Source organism: Metopolophium dirhodum, chromosome 8 (assembly GCF_019925205.1).
Source record: "Metopolophium dirhodum isolate CAU chromosome 8, ASM1992520v1, whole genome shotgun sequence".
NCBI classification, from domain to species: Eukaryota; Metazoa; Arthropoda; class Insecta; order Hemiptera; family Aphididae; genus Metopolophium; species Metopolophium dirhodum.
This window is the reverse complement of record NC_083567.1, coordinates 19,535,076-19,550,053: the sequence shown is the minus strand read 5'-3', so window position 1 is coordinate 19,550,053 and position 14,978 is coordinate 19,535,076.

Genomic DNA, 14,978 nt, shown 5'->3' with positions numbered 1-14,978 from the left:
TCTGAATTAATAATGTTTCCCACATTTAAGTTTATTGAAATGGAACAATTTGCGTATGCACGAAGACTAAACTTGTAAACAGTGTCTGAATTTCGCCTAACGGAATTTTGTATTGCAATAGCACTTTTAAATATTATTTTCGAATCGATTCACATTTCAATGAGTATATTAAATGACGTGTGGTATGTATATCATATATTTAATTTTTTTAGGTAAATAGACAAAAATGAGTGCGTGTTTTGTCATATCGAGGAATTAAAGACGAAGGAGGAAGAAACGAAATTAGTCGGAATTACGTTAGCGCGGAGAAAATTAAATAATCTGGATAAATTGCTTTTAAATTGGATGGAGAATTAATATAAAAACGAAATAATTATCATCATTTAAGAATATTTGATCGCGACCAATGTTAAAAAATATGTTTCCAATAATTTGCGATATTATTTTACTAATTAAAAATGTTTGGTTATCTAATTATTTAGTAAGTAATTATTATTGATATTTACTTAGTTTTTTATAAAAATATCGGTACTCAAATAACTATTATTAAAATAAACAGTTGAGATGGTTAAAATAATGATAAAATTCTTTACACATACTATTATATTAAATATCGAGGTAAAGTTATAATATGTTTCTTTTGTACGATACATTTTTTTCCATTCGGTACGAATTCAAAAAAAATTATTTATTTATATACATTTTTTTGACGGGTAAAGTCAAGTTAAGTTTTTATATAAAATGTAAAGAATTTTATATCGCGAATTTTTTTGTTGTTTCAGGAATTTTCATGCAAAGAGTTTTATATTTTTAAATTATGAAAAAAAAGTAAACATTTTGCGATTTGAGTAGGACACATTCTTTTATACCCTCGTCTGTGGTTCCGAGCTCGATAGAAATCAAACACCTCGGAGACAACAAAATGTTCGTCATTAACGAAACTTATCTCCTCCGGTAGGTACCTTCAGCATACAGTTTCTAAATATCACATATCCCGGTGGCCATTAATAATGGATAAGGTTCCGTGGGTTTTGTCGTCGGCGTATACCACGAGAGAAGGACTCAATATCATGCGACGGAATAGTTTTAAAAGACCTCTGCTTTTACGAGGCGCACGTGAATTATAACTCATAAATATTAATGGATTCGAATAACACGCCGGAGTAATGTCAACGTTATATTTTACGTGGCACGTGAAAAAAAATAGTTTTCTCTAACTGGAAAATAAGCAAGACGGAACGGAGACGGCCGTGGTGAGAGAAGGGAAACCGAGGGAAAAAACCCACAGCGACATCATCGTCGTCGTTGTCGCCGTATAATATACGCAATAATATCTCATCTACCGTGAGATCGGCTTTCGGAAAAATGGGCAATTAAGTTGTCGTTAAGGGCGAACATTACTGGATGATAAATTTCACGTGGGCGCTTTGGAAATCACATTTTAAAAACGTCGTGGACATGTAGCGCTGCGGATCGGCGCGCGTTATCTAGGAACGAGTCCTACAACATCAAAACGTTTTTTACGCAATAAAATTCATAAATAACATGACGTAATATTATAATATTATGTAGGTATATTATATATTTTTATGTGCGTGCGTGCGATCAAACAGCAGCGTTGTCAGACGTTAAAAAACAGAATACTCCTCCCCTGCAATGCAGAGGAGGTGTGAAAAAAATATATCTTGGAATTTTCCTCCCTTCAATTGCCCACCACCCACCCCACCGATTCACCTCATTTTAATCATCGCAGCTGCAGGTATAATACGTACATAATAAATACACATATTTCACACGCGCATTTGAGCCTTTCACCCTTTTTTTGAGGCCAATTCGAATTCGCGATGGCGTCTCTATGAGCTCGTGCAAAATCGGTTTTCCAAATCCGAATTGTGATAGTAGTCATGCGCGCGAACCTACTTCGCCAACTATAGACGATAATATTATTATATACTATTCGCTTCGACGAATAACACTTTGCTACGCGAAAAACAACCATGATACTTTCCACGGAAAACGACTGGAAAACCCGTCCACGAAAACGTCTTGTTTGTTATTATTTTTGATCAGTAAAAAATGTTTTGGATATGGTTTCCATCGAATAATAAATAATAATATTTACCGTCAGGCAGGTATGCATTTTACGTGTAAATTTCCCGTTATAGGTATTAACTGTTGCAGACAATATTATTGTTATACAGCCGGTATTGGAACTATTTTTTACGATATGAAATACAATTATTTAATGGACTCCATTACGGCTCCGATGAAAAAATAATAATATAATCATATTTACTTAAAACATTGTGATTGGCTATATTTTATACATATAATATAATGTAACTATAAATTAAATAAACATAATTTCCATTTAGTTTTTATGTTGTTTATATACATTTTAATTTATGATATATTACTACCTAGTACCTACTAATTAATTTAACAATAATTTGTATTGCTACATTTCTTGTTTAAAAATATTTGATATAAAAGTGATGACAACTAAAAATACACTGAAAATACGAAGGTATCAGGTGCGATATTAATGAAATATGAAAAATCAAATCAACACTGTCACCTTTTTCTAGACTAGTTATATTATAGAAGAAATATTGGTATGGCGCTTAACAAAATTGTCTTCCGGAAGACAGGTCATTGACAAACTGCGAACATTTATTAAGTGTGTCATTTTGAAATTGCTTTTAGATTTGGGTGCACTGGAGACTTATCCGGGGATGATACAGGAAAAAAATAACCACCGAGAACTTTTAATCGATTATTGAAAAATGTTTAAATCCATTATTCTTAACCTTGTATATATTTCTTTATGAGAATTAATGTATCTAATAAATTACATAATGGAAAAGTATTAATAACTATGTTGTCACTATAATAACCAATACGTGTGAGTAACAAATCTTTACCAGAGACTTTCAATGAAAAATATATTATTTTTTTTACTCCAATTACTTTCCAATTACTTTTGCAATTTTAAATCATTTTATTTTGTGGGAGTCTGTGGTAATACATAATGCTATTTACATAGTTTAAAGTATACAGTACTTCATGTGAGTTTTATTGTACAATATAGGTACATGTGATGCTCTAATTTTTCTAAGTGGTTCGGACTTCAAAATTCAAAAAAAATTATCAGTATGAGTCGTTGAATATATTATATTATTATGTTTAGGTATAAATGTTTATTTATTTTTAAAATCAGTTGTTGATAGTTTTAAAGAACCTAAACAGTTAGTTTTAAATAGTAAACGATAAATCTTTTTCAAACTTTTTTTCACATATCGTGTCATAATGTAATTTTATTTTAAATCAAATAATAAAATAATACATACCTAGTGCGTTGCACATTAATTAGTTGTTATTTTAATTAATTAATTATAAAACAAGTTATAATGGATTTGACCTCCATGTCGATGTGTCTAATTGAAACGAATTATGATAAAGACAACCAATATAAAGATGCACTATTAACTCGGTAGTATGATTTAAATGGAAGATAAAAATCAACAACAAATATGTTTCGTATTGGTCTAGTTCGTGGATTTCTAATGACAAACAATTATACTTACAACAATCAAAAACTTGTATAAAAGCAACCAATATACCAACTACCTAAACAACTTCAACATACGCTGCACAACTTGTAAGCAGCACTATATATACTGAACCCGAATATCAAACTCACGCTAAAAAAAAAAATGAATTTGTAAAAAGTTTTATAACTTGGTTAAAATGTATACAATAATTGTTTATAAAAAATTATTACTATTATATCTAAGATTAAGAAAGCTATGAGACGTTACCTAGATTTAACAAAATGTCCAAATCACTAATGGTCTGTATATACGATGTCAAAAAGAATAATGAACAATATACCTTATATGTATTAATGTAGGCTTTATAACCTATGTAGGTAATAAAGAATTTTACCAAATAAAAAAAAAAATATGTGTATTTCATTTTGGTAAACACAATGCTATACACAATAAACAAAAAAAAATCTTTAAAGCTGTAATTTTTGTCCTTTTTGACTTGCCGTTCAATTATAAATGTACTGAAATAAATATTGTAAAGTTGTGATATGAATACTATATTTTTCACTATAATAACTTTGGATTTTAATAAACAATGAATAAGGTGCGTTTTAAAGAGTAACTGTTTATATTATTTTCTATATCATTTTTAATGCACGTTACCTGTACATTTTGAACTACAATTTCCGACACATTATAGAAAATAGGTATGATACAATTTGTTTTTTTTTCTATTCCGCAACTTTGAATACTTGGGGGGTCATTTTACTTAATCACGATTTATTTATAAAATTATAATATTTTATACAATATACATTTATTCGTGTACCAAGTATAAATATATTTTAAGTTTGCTGTTTAAAATAAATCAAAATTATGTGCATAATAAATATGTGCTAATGAATTCATAATTGTATAAAAGATAAAAATTAAAATACTTAAAGTTTACGAACCTGCATAAATTTAACAGTTTTAAATATTATGTGCTTATACTATGTTTTTATTTTTAATAGTTTTCAAGGGATTATGTGGTTAAAACTTTGTACAATCAAAAGTATTAAAAGCCTGGTAAAAATCAGAAACGAAGTGTTGGTCACTCGTCTCAATGTAGAATAGTGGTATAATATTACTAAGCTAGATATTTTTAATTAAAAAAATTAATCATTGAATTTATAAAATCAAATCCAAGCGGATTGTAGTTTACCTTGGCACCTATAATTATGGAACGCTTTGAATTAATTTTTTTTTATTAAAACAAAATAAGTGTTTTTTATAATAATGTCACATGCAATGTTGTTTTATACCTACTTCAAGGCACATGGTAAAATTATTTATAGTTAAGTGCTTAGACTTCGAGCACTACTTATTTTAAATAGTGGTAACGTACGCTTCATAGTCACATTCATTGTGTATATTATATAAACAATAGGCTTAATATTAACAATCTATGTATTATATTAATGATGATTATTCGTATAAAAATTAAGTTTTGCTTATAACTAATTTTTGGTTTACTATGTAAATACCAAGATATTTTACGTATATTTTAATTTCGACTAAACATTTAACTTAACCGGTAAATTAACGAATTTCCATCTATCAATTTTTGATATTTTATTGTAATTAAAAAACGAATAACCCTAAACCTTAGACATTTTTACCAAGTATTTATATTATCATTTCCCATACATGGTAATATTTTCTAACTATTTTGACTCTTTTTGACCTATTTATATATATGAGAAATTTTTAAAATCGGGTAAATTATTTTTCAGTTAAAAATTCTTAAAGTTTTTCTTTCTATAGGCTGTAGCTAACATTAGACATTTTGATAGAAGATTCCCAACAAATTTTTCTACCTCTAAAAAAAAGAAAAGGTTTAACGGAAAGTTACAATATTTTCAGCCATAAGATATTTTCGATTTGTATTATTTTTTTTTTTAAATTTTTATTAAGTTTTCTTATTTATACAAGAATTATATTTTATAGGAAGATACAACGTGTCCGATCAGAATCGTCTTTCGTATGCAATGATTTATAATTAAATTCAAATATAATACATCCATTACAATGACGTATGTTAGAAAACTACTGCAGTACAGTAAAGTGGTAACAACCTTTCCACATTAAAAAAAAAATACATATATATCTAGTAAGCTAAAATAGATATAAGCTCTTGTAATTAATTACAAAAAAACAAAAGGGGGGCGGAGAGGCCGAGTGAACTAAGGTGTCGGTTGCGACGCTCACCGTTGCCGGTTCGAACTCAGCCACGGGCGGCATTTTTCTTCGGGCAGTCACGGTGTCCGGAGAGAGGGACCGCCATCCCCCACCCTGGCATGGCAGATATCTACGGGTACCCACTTAAAAATTCTGCTAAAAACAAACACACGCGTGTTAAAAACCTACAATACCCTCCCCCACAGTTCCACAGGCTCAGTTGTCAAAGCCTCACCGCCCCCCTAAAAAAAAAGTAGTATAGGCCCTAAAAATAAATCAAAAACAAGCAAAATAAGATTAGATAGGCAGGTACATCTACATATTTCATTCAACCTTTTAACATTAATTATACATTTATATAATATATTAATTTATAATCAATGGTTATACACTTATAATCAACGATTAACTAATTATATGCAGATTATGCTTCGTGTTAAACTAGTAGAAAACAAATCAAACGCCTTCGAAATCCGTAGACTAATCATAATAAAATAGTTTTGTAGTTGTCATGTTCCATTGGCAGTATATCCCACCAGAAACCGCTCAATCCTTTAAACACAAATGGTTCCTGTTCAAATTCAGAGCAAACTGTTAAATAGTTAATCTGAACTCATTTGCATAATAGATATATAGTAGTGGATTTGTGACGTATTCAGTAAGTTATATTATTATGATTTATACACAACATAATCGTACGTAGTTATCGTTGTCGTTGGAAAAATCGAATTCTAAATTATCGCTCGACGGCGAGTCCATTTCTATTGTTGTATACGCTTACAACCACTACGGGGTATTATATCGATTTAACTTAAAACGAAGTTTAGGTTATTAACGCAGTTACACTGGATTACGTTAAAACGACGATGGACTTACTTCCACTTTTATATCGCCTGTGTGATAGTCATGATGGCTGTGGTAACAATACAAAACGTTCAGTCCTCTAAATCACGACGTATTGATTGATGACATGCGTGGATACAAGTGGGGTGGCTATGAGGGCTTGAGCCCCACCCCCCCCCCCCCCCCCCCATTAGGTCTCAGGTACTTAAAAGTAATTTACTATGGCCTACGTAATTAAATAATATATCTATAAAATAAAAGTTAATTTTGTTATTAAAGTTTATTATTATTATTTAATATTTTATAGTAATATAATGCATGTATGATTCACTATAAACTTAAACTTAATGCCTATACTTATATGTCCTTGAAGCAAATTTGATCGTGTAGCCTCACCCTTTTTTCGTTTCTAAATCTGCCGATTAGTTCAACCCAGTGATTAAAAAAAACCGACTAGTTAACGCAACTGTTTGATACATTTCAGTTGTCTTTCAACTGTCGAACAAAAAACAATGTTATTTAATCTTACGAATAATTTCTATGTCGAGTTTGACCTTGTATAAATACAACCTGGCATATACATAATAAATTGAAATTTTAAATATAACATATCATTGTATTTTAAAAATAATTACGAACTGGAATTTCCCAAAAAAACGGTATGTGTACCTACTATATATTTTATCGAGTCTTATATGCGTTTTTTATTTGTTATTTGTCATATCCATAATATATTCAAAAAATAAGGTAGAATAAAATACGCTAATCTTACCTAGCCAACGGTTAAAATAACCAAGATTTCGAGTAACAACAAACGAGTGTAGTAAAGCTACGTAAAATATATCAACTGGTATGATAACACATAATATTTTTTAGTTAGTCTATACCGATATTATTTCTCATTATAATTTATTTTGTATAATTATATTCGTTGATTTCGTTATGTTTTATCGTTATTTATGGTTTTCATTTTCGTTTTTTAGTGTAGCGCGTCTTCATAATTTTGCGCTTAAGTGGGAAATTGTATTACTTTTTCTTCCGGAAAAATCCACTCGTTTTAGACGTACTTAAATAGTAAATATTCGAGGGGCATTCACAATAATTTAATTGATGTACTATTTGGCGCACTCGCAGCCGCAATATTTTGTACGAATATTATAAATTATATCTGGACATTTTTTTCTTGATTAGGTCACTTCAAAAATGGAACCAAGTGAATTCGTTCATTGCAGTTGTAAAGTCGAAGTGTTTTTTTCGGAGATCATCGAATTTTTTTAGATTTTACTATTATTGCATAAGACATTATACTGATGACTGTCAACACTAGTAAGGCTTTTGTTTGAGAATGGATTCTTCGAGAGTCGTTTTTTTCGAATTTGTATTAGGTTGACGCCTTATACAAATTCGAATATGGCGAAAGTAAACATATCGAAGTCATTTTGTTGGAAATTTGAGTTGATCAAGTTAATAATATCAGGGGTTATGACAAATTTTGTAATATTTTAAATTATTACCATTAACCTCGGAATGATCACAATTATTATGATTGGCTGTGAGGTTTGTTCGTTCAAATAAAATTACAAGATTCATCACCTATGTTTGTTTGATGTTCAAACCAAAACTGCTGAAAAATAGGTAGGTACGTTACTGAGTTAATGATGTTAGCTATACTTTTTAGTCAGCTCAAAGTTTTCTATCTATATCGATTACCTGATGATGATAATTTCATGAAATGTCTTATGTGAAACACTTTTCGAATGTTATTGATGGTACCTAAATGTTATAATTGTGTACGACAAATTTAATTTTGATAAAAATAAAATAAGATAAAATATATGTATCTAAAAAAAAAATGACCACGTTGAAAATGCTGTAACGGTGTCATATTATAGCTAATGTTGAGCTAGTGAGCTGTAATTAATTCTGAAACACGTTTTTCATTAATTTTGGCGAGAAATTTCGGTGTGCGTTTGATATAGGTACACGAACAAATTTAAAATAGTGATCTGAAATGTCATAAGTAGGGCCAGAAATATATATAACTTTGCATGTTTTATAATATTCATTAAAAATATTTAACATTGTGGTATAGAAATCGGTTTCATAACACCAGGAGTTTACGGTAATTATTTTTTTTTTTCATATTTTACTCTTTTTCAAGTGTTTTTTATATTCTCATTTCAAGTGCATATTTCACATATAAAATATTAAAATTTAATTTATATATAAATTGATAAAAAAATGTGATGTAATAAGTATATCAAAAATAATATTCAAAGAAATTAGTGTGGATTGTGTTTTCCTCGTCTGAGGGACATTTATTGTTGACATTATATGAACCACAGAGATTGGATACCATCGTTTCGCCGGCTGCGAGCAGCTACCCCACGATCAGACACCAGGTAAGCCGTTGCAAACCGTATACCTTTGAGGTTATCCATGTCAATTATAGTTACCGCGATATGGGGTGAACAATGTTGCACATAAATACAACTATTAGTTTGGGTAATAATAAGTATTGATTAAATTAATTATAGAAACCTAAATAGAAAATTGAATAGAAGTGGAATTTTCGTTTTTTTTTTTAGACAAGTTTTAAGAACCCAAAATCTGGAGGTATATATAAATTGATTTTCACATATTTTATAAATTTATTTATTTTTCATACTACGTGCATTTATGTATAATTTTTTACAACATCAATTAGTAATATTATCAATACAAATATTTTAAGAGAATATTAATTAAGAGATTTTGTTTATTTCAAGGTTTTTAAGGGCATGAAAACCCAAGCCCTAGTTATAAATCATAACTATTAAATATTAGTGAGCGACTTAATACAACTTTTATGTGTAGTTTACGACATATTTGAATATTATATTTCTACTTTTGATGTGTATATAGAAAAGGTTAAATGTTATGATTTATGAATTGATCAATCGTAAAGAACGTTTACGTGCATAACATTGTGATTGAAATTGAACGAGCAATAAACAATCGCTGTAATAATATTATAAATTTGTTACAAACAAATATATGGAGAGTATTTTATGTTATTTTTTAAGTTACTTCTTGGGAAATATTAATTTTAAAACGTAATAAATACCATTAAAAAAAAATATATATTATGCTCTTTGTTGAGGCCGTGCGGGATATTTACCTATTTTTAATATTCAGCATAGAATATAAATTAATTAATACCATAATAGTATTTATCTTGTGTAACGTATAGTACTATATACATACCTACTACAAAGTTATATAAATAAGTAAAGACTTTTTGAAATTCATTTCATTGATGTTTTTATATTATTATTATTTTTTTAACTTATATTTATTTAATAAGCATTAGTATGATAAAAAAATTGTTACGTCACTTGGCCGAGGATATATACCCACCATAATATTATATAAATTATCGGTCAGATATATATACATATATTATATGTATAGGTATTTAATCTTTAGTTGATTTTCCCGTCTCCGTGTTCGATTCATATCACTTAATACCTTTTCTCATTATTTTTTTTTATTTTTTGTGTATGTCCTGCAAGATTTACGGTGAATTATTATTATTTTTTCGTTCAGCTTAAGTTCTTTGGGGCCGATTGTCAACATTCGTGTTATTTTCCCAAATACTATTTTTCACGAACATATCTTTAAGTTATGTCTTATATTTTTTTTTCCATTTGATTAGATTTTGTTCATAACCTTTTTCTTTTCCGTTTTTATGCACATCACTATAATATAATACGTGTTAGTGGGGTCCGTAACACACTCCGTGTCTATATATTTATTCCACTCGTTGAATTCCAGAAACGGTCTTGTATTTTCGGCCAAAGTTATTGGTGTTAGTTTTATTTACAACGCTTTTTATTGAGCTCGTGGAATCACTTTTAATGATGGTATCACAGTTGTAGTTCTCCGTGGCGTCAGCTTGTTATTCTATTGCTTTGGACGTAACATTCTGTTGTGGGTTAATAATTTATTTGATTTTTTTTTTATACTGCTCTTACATATAATAATTACTGTTTCACAGTTTTCTTTACGTTCATTATTATTTTGTTTTAATATTATATATTTTTCATAATAAAACTACGTACATTTATTTTTATTTTATGCCTTTAAATACGTTTTTGTACAATACAGTTTTAATTTAAAGAACAAAAATAACCAGAATCCACGAGGTTTATGTACATTTTTTTGAATATTTTGTGTTTGGTCGGAAAAAAAATCTTCACGTCGTCATCGCGGAGTTTTCATATTTAAATTATGATATGAAGTTAACATTAAGTTACTTAAGTGTTATTTTACCAAAAGAAGCAATATATTATGTTTTATATAGTAGGCAGGTAGACTGAACATATAAATCTACAGCAAACTCTATATTATATTATTAACTATAGTTTGGTGGAATTTGAAACTAAAATGGTTAATAAATTAAATCGCTGAGGTTCCAATCTTGTATATTATAATAGTGTGTTCACGCTAAGAGGTACCACTAAATATTTCAGTTTGATGACCTTATATTGAAATGGGGTTTTCACTGAATGATAGATAGTACTTAAATACACATTTTCAGATAAATTTCATATTTTTAACGCTTTTGATACGCGCATGCGCGCACACGCGATACAACTTACTTTTTTTTTAATGGTAACATCAATTTTTTTTTACATATTCGATTAGAGTATTTTTTCTGAATAATTTATGTATAAAAAGTTTTTTTCTTATTACAAAATTGGCATAAGAAGTTTAACGATGAAATTTAATATATACGAGTAATTTTTTTGACGAAATCTAAACTAAATCCAACTTATTGTTTCTTATTAATATCCAATATTGTTAAATACCTGTTTGCACACAGATAAAATAGTAAAAATAACTATAATTTCTGTTCGTTATACATTTATTCCTCGTAAATATTAAATTTTATCGTTAAATTTCATATGCCAATTTTGTAATTAGAAAAAAACTTTTTTATATAAATTGTTTAAAAAAAAATACTCTATCCGAATATGTAAAATAAAATTGATATTACCATTTAAAAAAAAGTAAGTTGCATCGCGGCATGCGCGTATCGAAAGTAAAGTGTTCAAAATTTGAAATTTATCGGAAAATGTGTATTTAAGTTATATCTTTTATTGAGCAAAAACCTCATTTCAATACAAGGTCATCGAACTGAAATATTTAGTGGTACCTCTTAGCGTGAACAGTGTGTATATATTAACCAAGTGAACATTTTAAAGTTGGATTGTCACCGCATCGATTAAATTATGTCATACATCATAGTAATTATCATATTAGTATTTAGTAGCAAATTATCTATAATATATGCGTTTTGTTGCTATAATGATAATATAAAATTTACATTTTTTTTTATACAAATCGATTTGTTATAAAAGTCAAATTTTAATAACTTTTTATAGCGATGCTTATGATAATGAATTCATAATACTATCTCGATTTTTATATATCTTACCCATTTTGCACACATTAACTGTGCCGAGCTGGAATACTTTTTGTTTTCACTTTATGGATTATGGAAAATGCACTGTCTGGTTTTGTACAAACTATGCCTGTACATACCATATTGTATTATTATATATTTTCATGTGGTGTGATAATGTGTACACAGATTTTCCCGGTGACCCACAATACGTATAACAGTGAGACGGTTCAGTTGTAATCATTTGGTACGTTGATCAGCCGCAAACTTATGTGTACAGTACCCATTGTGTATTTTTATCCATCGTGTTGGCGATCAATAAATATATCATTGATATAAAAGAAGGATATAAACGAGAAAAAGAACAAAATGGTAAGTTACTTCCTATAATGGCTGTCTATTTTCTATAGTATATGTACTTTACAGACGAAAAATTTACGCACGTTGTTTTGTATTCCGAGCGGAGCGACGAAGCTATTTGTCTCACAACGATGTGTTTATTTTTTCGGTAAAAAACTTTTTAGAGTGGTAAAAGTGCTCCAAATGTTTCATTTAGCACATCTATATAGATTACGAAGTGGATACAGATTGTACTCCGAGAGGTATTATACGAAGAAACCGTAAAAAAAAAATGAAAAAACAGCAAATATATACTTAAGCGAGCGTCCGTATTCTGGACAAATATATTTACCAGAATTATTCCGCCATAATTCCGTTGTACGAACGCGCCTACAGACGTGTGTTCAATAATATTATTACAATAATTAATAAAACTGTCATCGACTCGCGAGTGTCGGACTCAACATCGCTACGATGTGCCGACGTCACTTAGCCCAAAAATCGGACCCGAATTACCTACACAGTGTTGTCGGTGTTAAAAATTGTCGAAATTCTCAGCGTTTATCTGAAATCGATTTCGAGTCGTGCGTCATTCTGACCCGCCGTCATCGATATTCTATCTAATCGGCTGATTGATTATATAATAATAATAACCATCATGCTCAGTAATTATGGATTTTTAACCAAAAAAAAAATCCTGATAACACTTTTTAGTTTCGCATTCCACTAACGGATTGTCGAGCTCACTGCGCCCACTACAATAAAATGATATACATATTTAATGATATAGAAATTAGCGTGATTGAATTATTCAAGATACAAAAACAAATACGTAGGTACGCCACTCTGTTCAACGGGCACAACTCGCAATAACGTGTACTTCCAGAAACCTGTAACAAAAAAAGCTGTCTTTTTATTTTTAAAGTTGATGTCGTATTTGAGTCATAACCACGGTTATCCACTAATACCAGTAGATAACTGTGGTCATAACGTAGCATCTATTATACAAAAACCGCGTTTTTCTTTTTATTTTTAATTTTTTTTCTTAGATTCTTCATAGTAGCATTCTGTATAAATTACTGCCAATCCAACACGCTGGTTACACTGTACATTTTGTTTTTTATTCCATCACTCTAGGATCATTAGAAACAATTTGACAATAAATTATATAATATTATAAATGTGACGAAAAAAGAATTAATTTGTGATTCACAGGGAGTATATTATTACAGCTAAACTTCAATACTGCAAAATCTCATGGGTGCCAAAAAAATTGATATTATAATAATTTTGTTAAATAGAATTAAATTAATGTGGTTCGACTTTGGTTTGGATCACACAAAATGTCGTTACACAAATGTTGTTAATTGGAAGCTCGTTATATAATAGATTCAATATGTAATAAATAACAATTCAATATTAACACGTTTTCTATCTAACAAAACAAAAAAGATAAAAAATGTTAAATAAAATTATTCTCTTTTATAATCCAACGTGGACATAGTATGTTTTGAAACGGAATACAATTTAAATTTATATTATATGTCATTGTCTACTCAATTGTAAACGGTTTAGTCTAAAATACTGTAAAAAAAGTTACGAATTCATTTTAAATTATTTGAAGCAGAATAACATCACACACGCACGTTATCGTTACAAAGTATTCGGATATGTATAATATAATATTAAATAATAACTTTTGTCTGGTTATATCGTGAAACTTAAATCATATGTTTCTCTGTACTATGGACCGCGTCGAAATTTCGATTTAGGAAAAAAAAATGTGTTAATTTGATGGTCGCGTCGGAAACCTTCTCAAATACAATATGATATTATTATTATTTTTATAGCCTCTTTATGGTTATACTATAGTCTCTAATAATTTCATAGGCTTAAAATAATATATAGACCACGCATTAGTAAAATATATTGAAATCAACGAGATTATGTCCGAGAGAGATAGACTCTGCGTTAGGTACTTTTTCAAAGAGGTTATACGCTAAGACATAACGAAGAACTAGAAGGAAATCCGTGAACAAGGCAAAAAACATTTATTATTTTATTGTAACCAATCTACTAATTAAAATAAAAAAAGGAATTTTTTATATTCTTTTTTAGAGAATACATAATGGATATGCCATCAGCCATAAGTGAATTATAAGGGTAGTATATTTTTTATACCATGAATAAGTCATTTTTATTTAAAACAAATTATATGTTATTTAAAATTAATTTTCTTATTGTACTTTTATAATTGGAAACAATATTTCAATATACAAATTTCAAAATAATTATTTGATTACTCATAACATTATCCAGACTTCAATTATTTTGTATATTATCAATTTTATTACCATTATTTTGTCATATAAATATTTATCATCTCAAAGAGTATTGTATAAAATATTGTCTACGAACTCCTCGTAAAAAGTAACGTCAGAGTCTGTCTGTCTAGCAGCACAAAGTATGTTGGCTTCAGGACGTTATACACAAAACGAGCATAATTCGGGGTCTACAAGTCAATGATTATAATAATAATAATAATAATATAACTGTTGTACAATAATTATTATCGT